At 34.6% G+C, this 12,923-nt stretch overlaps 1 protein-coding gene and 1 long non-coding RNA gene across 2 annotated transcripts in view; both read left to right on the top strand.

Moving 5' to 3' along the window:
* The window catches only part of LOC110371062 (integrin beta-6), a 43,803-nt gene extending 32,281 nt beyond the window's left edge, over window positions 1–11,522 (top strand). The window contains exon 7 of the mRNA XM_064035196.1: window positions 9,525–11,522. The gene's annotated coding sequence lies outside the window, so the exon portion shown is untranslated. The remainder of the gene's footprint in view (window positions 1–9,524) is intronic.
* LOC135117018 (uncharacterized) lies at window positions 4,723–8,168 on the top strand. The gene is made up of 2 exons (XR_010276586.1): window positions 4,723–4,894; window positions 7,666–8,168. It is a non-coding gene; the product is annotated as an uncharacterized LOC135117018 (long non-coding RNA).
* Window positions 11,523–12,923: the final 1,401 nt, after the last annotated feature.

The following is a 12,923-nucleotide window of genomic DNA, read 5'->3' as shown; positions in this document are numbered from 1 at the left end:
TTTTACTGTCACAGTTACATTACAACGAAAATTACAAACTTACTGTCTAAACTCGATAATGTTTCTAAACGTTAACTTTTCCGTTACATTAGTGCTTACAACTATTTCCCAAACAGCAAATAACTCAGACTCAAAAATTAATAATCATTGCTTCTAACAGTATTCCAATCGTGATTCATTTTAGAGTAACCTTAGCCTCCAATTCCGTATTCATTGATCGGTCATAGATTAGTCACCTACTTCACGGAAAATCTGTTACAACCTGATTTTTATCGTGCGTTCACCGGTCATGACATCAAGATTAATTGTTTCCTTTTAAACTGTCGTATAATTCTGTGTTAACATCGTTTATCTTCAGTCATTAGAATATAGTCATTTATTATTTGTGTTTTCATATTTCTCTACCACGTAGAGACAAAAAAAATATTTGGTTACGATCATATAAGTAATCCTACATTATCCTGTGTGATCTATACATATAATAAAATGATAGGAAAGTCAAAACTGTACATTAAATATTTTTTAAAAGAATACTTGGGGTGTGATCCATAATCGATTCTGAACCCAAATATGTAGTTTTTAGAATTTTTGTCTGTATGTCTATTTGTCTGTATGTTTGTCCCGGATAAACTCAAAAAGTACTGCACGGATTTAAATCAAATTTTGCATGACTATTACCTGGAGGCCGGTTCAACACATAGGCTATATATTATCACGCTATCACCTACGGGGGATGAGCAATGAACGATTAAATGCATGAGAACGCAGACGAAGTCGCGGGCAACAGCTAGTCCTAAATAAAATATTTTTTAACAATATTTCCCTACTTTATGAATATTATGATACAGTATTAAATAAGCCTTTTCTAAATAAGATGAATGAGCCTTTTCTAAATAAGAGATTATCTAATTAATAATTAATTTTAATTGTCTAATTTCGTTAAATATTGAAAATATTTTAGAATCATCAAACAAGGCATTTATAATTTTAAGTACAAGTTCTAAAACAGTACAAAACGAGTACAAGTTACATTACAAACATTACCTACCGTATCAACAGAACCAGTTAGTCCAGGAAATTTAATCGAGCGTGAAAATTGTACCGAGGTTCTTTGAAATTGACGCCGAGAGTCGTTTAAGATATTAATTTAGCAATAACTGTTAGCGTTGTGGTTGCAAAACTATAGTTAAGTCGCCACCCACGTAACTATGGAGTTTAGATAACATACTACAAATTTAATGGCCTAGGTATTTGCAAAGGTAGTAGTATTCTAGGAAGGTAGGCGGTGATGGAAATAAGGAACAGACAGTGTAAAATTATGCATGACTTTTTGGTCTTGTCTTATTGGTAAAATATAAAGGTGAGGGTTGTTTACTCGACTACATATTTTGTTCGCATTTTCACAAAAAAATACAGTTAATTATGGAATGATGTATCAACTCCGTCTACTTTAATTACATTTACAAAATATGTTTACCATGTTATATGTCTTCTGCGTCGCATATAAACTACACATACATACATACATAGATATAAAGCTGGCCACACAAGACCAGCAACAATTCAATTAATTATACAAATTCTCTTACATATAAAGCGTGATATTTATCTTAACAATTCGCGCGAAGTGTACCTGCAATGAATCATCAATCACAGGTTCTCGATAACACCTAATGCAATACAAATATATTTACACGCCGTGATTCACAATTATATTTATTTCTGTACTTAATCGTGATTATAATATTGAATCGTGATATATTTGAAATAACCTTTTACAAACATCTTGAGGAAACCCGGACTATAAAGTCTGAAATCACTTACCCGCATTGTGCAAGCGTGGTCATTAATGCTCAATCCTTCTTCGTGTGAGAGGAGGTCTGTGCCCAGCATTGGGACGATAAAAAGGCTGTAACAGTAACCTTTTACGGGGTACCTAATTATTACCTTCAAAATTTGAAGTAGGGATTTGTTAAATAATTCTACATGATTATTCTACATAATAAGTTTTCCCTCTAGCTAGACGATAAGGTATGTTTAAAACTTTAACCAGTTGTAAGTGTCGTTGGCAAGCCATGACTATTAGTCCCTTGTGGCTATTAGAGAAACGAGGCAGTTAAGCGGAACCTTATCTTAATGTACGGATACGAACTTTATCTAATAAAACACTCGGATATTTAAACTACAACAATCCATTCTTACTTTAAGTGTACGAAACCATCTTTAGTCTAATTAAAAAGCAACAGCCTGTATCATACACAAGTTTAGTAGCAAAAAAACACTTCCAGGTTTTATATAAATGGTAATGCTATGTTTGTAAAGCTAAGAACAGCTTCCATAGATGGCTATACCTATGCATTTTATGTGCAGTAAATAATTGTTATTTCATTTCTGACGCACTTAGAGTAGGTAATACCTAACATTATTTATCTTCTTACTACATACAACATTTTCCTGTTTTTCATTCATTATTCTTATAGGTGAAGTTCATTCATTCATGTAGAATTGTAGTACGTACCTAACAGTAATAAATACATAGCAATATGTATCAAATACATTGTCATCGGCAGGTGCCATAGTTCCTATAGTTTCCCATATCCTAGTCCACTAACATCCCATCACAACAGCCCAAATGGTTTTCCTCCATATTTAGCAATAGTTTAGCACAGAACCGGGGATTGTCCTTGGGTACATTTCTATAGTACAGGGATAATCGTGGGGTTTGTGTCACCATTTCATTAAAGTTGTCTCAAAAGGGCTTCAGCGTGTTGGCTTCGGCCCTACGTTCGCCTCCCAAAAATCCAGGACTCTACGTATAGTCTCGAGGTCTGGAAGAGAAATACATAGCACATAATAATTTAATTATTCTTCAATTGTACATGCGTCTGAGTTTAAATTATCCCCAAGCAGTTTGCTAATCTCTCAGTTCATTAGTCCTCGTTACTGTCAATTGATGGGCAATAAGTACAGTGCCGTTTGACCGACAAAAAAATTGACCAACAAATATTGAACAGTTACTGAAATAAATTGTTTGTTCATACTTTCCTACTTACAGATGTTAACGGTTCATTTGAGTTAAGTGGGTCTAGCTCATACAAGAAAAATACAAATATATTTTCGCAAAAACCTGCAATTTGTCGTCAATATTTTGTTTATGCTTCATAACCATTTCTAGTAGATAACTTCTGAAAAGAAAATTACAGAGAGTTTCCTAATAAATAACAACTAAGGTTTGCTACTCTTATCTCGTAAGTATATTCACGCCGATTTCAATTACCCGTATCTCTTGATTTGCTTACTCGGGATAGGAATTTGACAAGATTTGTACGGGGCTAATATTAAACTGCTATCTATTAATTTGATTACTAGATGTTATCAAATTAATGTTGGATTATATAAAGCAAAAACTAATACCCCTAACTTTCGATAACATTGTTCTTTGTTCTATCTGAACAATCTACTGTTTATTTAACTCTACACACACTGCGTCACGGGATCTTGTTAGACGGACGTATTGCTTCCAAGTACCATTTAAAGTATAGAATAAATATTTCAATATCAAATTAGTATATTATTTCTTTTAATCCCATACCTCCTATAGGTTATGGGCCCAGTGCGAAAAAGGACTTTTAGTAGTGAGAACATTCAGTAGTGCGTAGTGACAGTAAAGTGCATAGTTGTAAATAAAAATAAAGTTGTGACAATGGAAAAAGTGAAAAGAAACATTAAGCCTTTTAATGGAGAAAAGTACAGTGTATGGAAATTTAGAATTCGTACACTGCTTTCAGAGTTAAACTTGCTCAGTGTTATTGACGAAGAAATTCCTGGAACGCGATCCGCTGAGTGGGAAAAGAATAATAAGGCAGCCAAAAGTATTATAGTCGAATATTTGGCGGACTCATATCTTAATTATATTAATGAAAATGGGACTGCTCAAGCAGTTTTTAAACATTTTGACGCGATCTATGAAAGGAAAAGTGTAGCAACTCAATTAGCGCTGAGAAACAATTATTGGGATTAAAATTAAAAGCCGATATACCCTTGATCAAACACTTCTCAACATTTGACGATCTGCTGACAGAATTATCAGCTGCTGGAGCTAAATTAGAGGAAACGGACAAAGTAGCTCATTTATTACTTCTCCCGAATACATATGATGGCGTTATCACTGCAATTGAGACACTATCTGAAGAAAATATCACTCTCGGTTTTGTAAAAACTAGACTATTAGATCACGAAGTAAAATTAAAAAACGAGAGTCGTGATACCAGTTTAAAGATACTCCATGTTGAAGAAAAATATAATAAAAACAGATACAATCGCACAAAACAAAACTATTTGAAGAATACAACATTCAAGAAAACAAACAAACAAAATTTGTGAAATGTCATTACTGTGGACGCAAAGGACACAAGAAACAGGATTGTTTCTATTTCAAAAGACAGACAAATATACAAAACAATGCCCCAGAAAGGACAAGACAAGTCCAAACTATTGCCCTGCAAGAGGAACGACCTCGAATTCTTCTTTTCAGGATTTGCGTTCATGACAAGCGCATACCATTATGAAAAGACCACTCACAATTAAATTCCTATTAGATTCAGGAGCGTCTGATCACATCACAAATAGAGATGATCTCTTCACATCGTTTGAATGTTTAAATCCTCCTTTAAAATTTCAGTAGCTAAAACAATACATTTATTTCAGCAACTAAAAGGAAACATAAATCTTATCAGTCAAACAGGAGTGCAAGGAATACTTACAAATGTATTGTTCTGTGCCGAAGTACCATATAATTTAATATCGGTATCAAAGATGCAGCAAGCAGGATTCACCATAATATTTGATGACAAAGGCACACAAATTACAAAGGAAGGTAAAATCATCATGAAAGGTAAGACATTGAATAATCTTATAGTTCTAGAGTTTAAAATACCAGTAATAAAGGGAATCCGCTTCCCAAGCATGTTATGTTAATGAAAATAAATATGAATTATGGCATCAACGCCTAGGACATATAAGTAAAACTAAATTCCTGCAGTTAAAATGTCATAATATGATTGATGACTTAGATGAAATAAATACCGTAACTCCAAATGATAAGTTGTGTGAAGCATGCATAAATGGGAAGCAGACTCGCCTGCCTTTTAATAAAGTTAAAGACAAAAGTTACATTAAACGCCCTCTGTTTATTGTGCATTCAGATGTTTGTGGTCCTATAACACCTCCAACAATAGATAACAGAAATTATTTTGTTTTATTTGTTGATGAATACACACATTATTGTGTGGTGTATATGTTAACTTACAAATCAGAAGTGTTTACAGCTTTTAAAGACTATGTCGCTAAAAGTGAGGCTAAATTCAATTTCAAAGTAGTAAATCTTTATAGTGATAACGGTGGTGAATACTTATCCACCGAAATGAAAAACTGTAGAGAAAGAGGCATAAGCTATCATTTAACAGTTCCTAGGACCCCACAGTTAAATGGTGTTGCAGAACGTATGGTTCGCACAATAACAGAAAAAGCTCGTGCTATGTTAAATGGCACTAAAGCATCAAAACGTTTTGGGGAAATGCAGTTTTAACTGCAGTTTATTTAATAAATATTACGCCTACGAAAGCTTTAAGTCAATCAAAGACACCATACGAGATGTGGCATGATAGGAAACCAAGCGTTAAAATCTCAGAGTTTTCGGTTCAACTGTATATGTTCATAATAAAACCAGTAAAAACAAATTTGACAATAGGTCGTGGAAAGGAATACTGGTAGGTTATGAACCCAATGGTTATAAAGTTTGGAATACAGAATTCGAAAATATGAAACTGTAAGGGACGTTGTAATTGATGAGACTAATTTTATCGAATCTAGGCCTTCATTACGACCTGAACGGAGTAATAATACATATTCCCAAGACGAAACTGATAATGACTCCGTAACAAAATCAGTGTCTTATAAGTCTCATAGTTCTGGCCCTAAATCAGATAGCTCTCAATCTGATGAATGCAGTACAAGTAAAATTCGAAAAATCGGTAGTCATGAAATACCGAATGAACCTGAAAATGAATCTGAGAGTAGTTTGAAACACAAAATCAGGATAAACCTGATGAATTTTAAATTTACGAAGAAGTGAAAGACTGAAAACATGTTCGCGTAAATCATATAATGAAAATGACTATGATGTCTATAGTGCGTTATCCATCACAAGTAATATACCAAAATCATTAAATGAAATTAAATCTCTGAACGATAGGAATCAGTGGGAAAAAGCAGTCAGAGAAGAACTCAATTCTCTTAAGAAAAATAATACATGGACATTAGTACCAAAACCATTAAATAAAAATATTGTAGACTGTAAATGGATATTCACTATTAAAAATGACGTTTCAGGTCAACCTTCAAGATATAAGGCACGTCTTGTCGCTAGAGGTTTCAGTCAAGAATATCTTAGTGATTATAATGAAACATTTGCACCAGTTGCTAGAATAGCAAGCTTTAGATTCTTAATTAGCTACGCAAATCAATATAATTTACTGATTCATCATATGGATGTAAAACAGCATTTCTAAATGGTACACTAAAGGAAGAAATCTACATGAAAGTTCCTGAAGGTGTAAAATGTAAAGATAATTACGTATGCAAATTAAACAAAGCTCTTTATGGCTTAAAACAATCAGCTAGATGTTGGTACGAAACATTTGAACAATGTCTCAAAGAAATAGGTTTTCAGAACTCCCCAGTAGATAGGTGTATATATATGAAAGGTAAAGGAGACATTTCTAAAATATTTACGTAATCTTGTACGTCGATGATTTAGTTATAGCATGTGCAGATTTGCAAACAATGAATAATTTCAAAGCATATTTAATGACTAAATTCGAAATGACCGACTTACACGATATCAAATTATTTTTGGGCATTAAAATAGAGAGACACCATGATAAAATTACTTTAGACCAAAGTGCTTACATTAAAACCGTTTTGAATAAATTTAATATGAGTGATTGCAATCCTATAAACACACCGATGGAGCTTAAATTAAACTATGAAGCTCTTAACGCTGATAAGAAGTGTGACGCACCATGCCGTCACCTGATCGGTTGTTTAATGTACATTATGCTTTGTACGCGTCCGGACTTAAGTACATGCGTAAATATTTTAAGTCGGTACACAAATAAGAACAATAAAGAATTGTGGTTATGCTTAAAGCGAGTTTTAAGATATATCAAAGGCACAATTGATTTGAAGTTAACATATACAAGAAATAATTACAATAACATCCTAAGTGGATATGTCGACTCAGATTGGGGTGGCCACGATTGTAATGATAGGAAAAGCACTACTGGATATGTGTTTAAATTATTTGATCAAAATACAATTACATGGTGTACAAAGAGACAAACATCAGTAGCGGTCTCGTCTACTGAATCCGAATATATGGCTTTATATGAAGCTGTTAAAGAAGCATTATGGCTTAAGTCTCTGGCAGAAAGCATAAACTTAAAATTAATAAGCCCATTATTTTATATGAAGATAATAACGGATGTATTAGCATAGCTAATAATCCAACAAGTCATAAAAGGTCCAAACACATAGATATAAAATATCATTTCTCTAGAGAACAAGTTGAGAAAAATGTAATAAAATTAAATTATATTTCCACAGGTAACCAGTTGGCAGACTTGTTGACAAAACCTTTACCAGTCGTGTCTTTTATAAGACTGAGAAAAGGATTGGGTATAGAATAAGTTTTAATTTAAGTACAATTTCATTATGAAATGGTCTGATCAGGTTTTTCTGGGTTTTCCCTGATCCTGTGCAGCAAATGTTGGACCATTATTGTACAGTTGTCCCAGACCTTACTTGGAAGTATAATATGTTACGTCGTATTTATAAGTTGGTATTCACTTTGTAATGTTGAATTGTAGACTAGATACTGTATAGTAAACTAACGAATGACTAAAAGTTAGGGATTAATTTTTGAGGGGGCGTGTTGGATTATATAAAGCAAAAACTAATACCCCTAACTTTCGATAACATTGTTCTTTGTTCTATCTGAACAATCTACTGTTTATTTAACTCTACACACACTGCGTCACGGGATCTTGTTAGACGGACGTATTGCTTCCAAGTACCATTTAAAGTATAGAATAAATATTTCAATATCAAATTAGTATATTATTTCTTTTAATCCCATACCTCCTATAATTAACAGATGTATACGATAATTAAAACCCGCATTAAGTCAAATTGAAGTCGCACGGCCGATATCTGCGACGAAGAGACTGTACCTTGAGAATGAATGCGGCATTTTATGCGTCCACAGCCCACTGGCCACTTGATACACGAACGATAAAAGGTCAGGACCCGTGAGCAGGATGCCTCGTCTAATAACAGAACATGTTTGTATCACAAACTGTATTACTGACAAAGTATTACGCTGAACAGCGATCCTTTCACACAAGCACGACATCATTTTTATATCGCTCCCAGCCATTTTACCGGTTTTATTATTATAGCGTTTCTGGTTTTATTAAACGACCAGTTAACTCTGAACTGGATTCGTTGTGTTAAGCTTGAATGGAAATACCAGCTTAAAATGTTGGTTAGTTAAAAAATTGTTTTGCCACTTTATGAATGAAAACGCATATGTTTTTCCAGTAACTGTTTCCTTCCTTAAAGATATCTCTTGCAACGTCAATACCATGGGTAATATTACAATGTAAATATTGATTCTCCAAGCATTATTCATGGCGTGGTTTATAGAATTAATAAGAACCACAATTTGTCATACTTATTGTTTTATAGGGCTTGCATAACACAATCCTTGGCGGTGCTTTTATAGCCTTTGTTTTGTGCGTATAAAACATATGAAATCAATGCGTTATTGTTGTCAATAGACGTGTATTTAACGGTTCCAATGGCTTTGTAGCTTGGGAAACTTCGCAGTACCCATATTGTTCTTTTACCTTTATGTCACAAAGAAACAGTGATAAACCTTATTTACGGAGCTAAAAACGTATTACGCCATGGACAAAGAAAGGAAATTAAAGTTTAATATAAACTCTACTCCTATGTTTTTAATTAAGTAGATACGTATACCTAACATTTTGCGATTAGATGCACATTAATCTAGACCCGAATATTATCGAGAACTAGGACTAGAACTAGGCTAGATAATTACACTGTGTGTTCACAGCACAAGTTCGATAATTGTACTACATATTCTAACTCATTTGCATTAAAAAAAACGGGAGCCATTGAGAAACGAAAGATTAGATTCTATAATATGAACTGCGGTGAATATGAATGAGTCGGTAGCCGTGAAAGTGTTTTCCACTAACCACATAATATTATCACACCCCTCCCCCATTAGCGCTATGCATTTGTCATGGAGGCACATACCTAATAGTAAGTCCATTATTCGTGGCTAACAAGATTGAGTCACTCCGCGCGTCACATAACTTCTGACTCACGGAGGCTCGCGCTCCTCTCACATATTAAAAGTTTTTTTTTTTCCATAGGTGTTACCTGCTGGCTGAATCATCGAGGACTGAAGATCAGGGTCAAGCGGACATGGGGGCTTTGGGATATGACTACCCATATTGCAAAAGAACATCAACAATACCGCTTAAATTATTGGACATTGCACGATTAATTGCAAGCGGTTGCAATACATCGCGGTCGGCCCCCTCCAGTCCAATCTTCCATTCCAACACTGCCTGTGATCGACACCATGATGGAGAAATTACATTCGTCCGGTGTCTACGTCGCAATGTGTAACTAGAATACATTTTATACCGTAGTTGTAAGTATAAAGGCCGGTTCACACATCACCACGCCCGCCGCCAACGCGTCCTGACACGAACGGGATTAAAATATCGTCGCATACGTTTTGCATACGATCTGCGCCTCGCCCATTAGTTGCTATCGCACTGGATATTTTCTCTTCACTGTCAGACTCTGCAACGCTTATATCTGACGTCACGTTTAGAAAATAACAGCTTTAACTTTGCGCGTATTATTTTGATACGGTTATTTTCTACATGTGGCTTTCCCATCGGAAAGGGTAAGTATCCGCACGGTGATCTGTGTACCGCCATTTTGAATTACGTAATTAATGCCTCTGTGATATTTAAGATGATTAAATAAGAGATGGTGGATGAGTCACCGCGGCCGCTGTTTGATTTGTAATCTAACAGTAAACACGCGCTGTATTGAACTACGTTGACGCATAATAACAAAACGTATTCATACGAGTTGTCTTCTTGTATTGTGTACGCAAGGTTAATTCTGATTGGTAAACAAGTTACGGGGTGACTCACGGCCAACGAATTACACGAAAAAGTTTAGTAGTACGTAGAAGATATCGAGATGTATTTAATATTCTTTAGATCTGCATAATTACCATCTCTGTAGATGTAATTAGTTTAAATTGTGTATGTAAAAGAATAACTTTAAGTATTCTATTGTAATGTCGTGTCGAGTAACGTATTACTTAGTAGAGCACGAGTTACAACGAAAAGTAGACTGACTGACATGAATAGACAGTTTTGTACTTCAGAAACATTAGTAGTGAGTGACCTGATGAATGATTTGTTGAGTAGAAAGCAACGCGAAAGTAGGATGCTTTAGTGATTTTTTATGTAGGTGTGCTACAATACCAAGTGGGCAGATTCTGTGATCGAATGGACCACACGGTGACTAACGGGTTTAGCCCGAATCGAATAAAGGTCGTCGCCTAATGGCGATGTTCCTGTACCGTATTATTGTTATTCATTACAATTATGACTTCATGTCTATTATAATAAAAACATCTGCTATTGTGCGTAAGTTTATAAATAAGTTCCTACGAAAGATTGATTTATTTAGAAAATATTAGATACTTAACGTTTTAAATTATTGATTTGTTATTTTATTTTTTGGCCACAAATCAACCAAAGTTATGAATAAAACAGTATTTCGTTATTTTTATATTGAAACTAAAATCAACGCTTACGCTTCGCCTTAAATTAGATAATTCGATAACCACAATTTGCGTATTAAAATTAATCATGTTTAAAAGTATTAAAACATTTTCAGTTAACCAAATAGGAACATTGACTTTCAAGACTTATTAAAGTAACCAGAGTAAACTCGTGAACAATAATGTGTACTACAATTTAGTATATAAAGTATAGCATATATCGCTATCAAAGTGCATTGTACTTCCGTTAGTTATATCTATGTAAATACTGTAGTCCAATGTAAACACTAGATCTGTAACATTTTAGATAAACTGTAAATAACGACTAACTGTAATCTCATACTTACTTATAGCTTGTAGAATTAAATTATTAACATCACATACACTAGATATTAGTTCAGTTATTTCTCATTATTTTAAGTGTTATCGAATGATCTGCGCTGAATCTTGCTGAAAGGCTGCATTACCATGATTATATTGACTATTATATAGCGCATTTTGTATTTTTGTACATTTGTATCAGTTGTTAAGCTAGTCAGTAAAAAAAACAAAAGTATCAGCTTGTTTCATTTTCCTACGACACTTCGCGGCTTGTTCCCTCCTGCTCCACAAATTCCTTCCCAACGGGTCCAAAGCGAAAGAAATAATTCTTTAAAAATAATAAAATCTTTCCCTCTAGCTCTAAGATTTTAAGCAGGAGCAGAGATGTAATTTTGACAACATTTTTTGGAACCACGTGGAAGGAATTTGAAGGTATATTTTAATTTATTTTGTTCTAAAAAATTTTGGACCCTAGTGGAACAAATGTATGAAAATTTTGCTAACAGAAAACAATGTGTTCGGAGTCAATGGGACCAAACCCACTCCGCAGTAGGACAGGGTCTCATCATTAGCATGTCTAATCTGCGTACCTGGTTGCATAACAAGAATAATTAATAGATAATGCTGTCGATTCGTTACGAAAGTGTGATATGCGTGCCTAAAGCCGTGGACTCGCTACTTTAATTCTAATCGATCATGGGAACCTTCGATGTCGCGGTGTTTGGAACAACGCCGTTTTGTTTAAGTGCTACCCACTGTAAGTTAGCAAGAGAACCTTAAGCAACGAAACGTAAGTAAACGAAGCTTGATTTAACAACCGAATGATATAAGTGAAAATAACCAATTTTTGATCTGTTGGCTTTTTTAAAGATTATCCACTTAGTGCTTTGGAAAAACTACTAAGTACTCGAATGCATCCTATTGCTGGGCAATGTCATAGTGAAAGAAATGTGGAGCCTTAGGTACATTAAAATAAATCCACAAATTGAAATGCTAAGAGTGACTGCATAATATTAAGCAGGCCAATCTGTAGCCGAGACTATTCTTATAGGTAGGTTCTACCTCTATCCCACTAAGAAAGTTCACGACACATGAAATAAGGCAAAAACTTAAGTAGACCACACAAATACTTATTTGTTTAAATCTGGAGCCAATCGAAGTAGCTGGGACACGCAGCGAATTAGGAATTCAGGACTCCATTAAACTTCCGGCATCCGCGGTGACGAGTCACTAGCGCCACCGACATGTGTTGCACTCACAGCTTTGCGAAATACCAGGAATAGAATACATAACGAGACATGTTGTAGACTAGTAAAGGGTATATACTCCCATTATATGTCTTCGAAAACACAGCAATGATGCGAAGAAGCAGTCCTATGATTCTGTGTATCTGTCATATCTGTATAGAAATCGAGAATATCCTCCCAATTTCTGTCAAAAGAGGGTTAGGTATCTGTCATATTTTACCGCCAAATTGCCAACCGTCATTGCATTCTTGTGATTCTATCGAAACGCGTGAAAAACTTTAAGTTAACAGAAAGAAACTTTCACGGGCAGACGAAGGTGTTGGTCGTCTTGATATTTTTGGTTAACAGTTACATTTTGTTGATTATTGACAATCCAATTCACGCAAAAC

This window comes from Helicoverpa armigera, chromosome 6 (genome assembly GCF_030705265.1).
Source record: "Helicoverpa armigera isolate CAAS_96S chromosome 6, ASM3070526v1, whole genome shotgun sequence".
In the NCBI taxonomy this organism is placed as follows: Eukaryota; Metazoa; Arthropoda; class Insecta; order Lepidoptera; family Noctuidae; genus Helicoverpa; species Helicoverpa armigera.
Note: the sequence above shows the minus strand (reverse complement) of the source record. Positions and strands in the feature narration are given on the sequence as shown.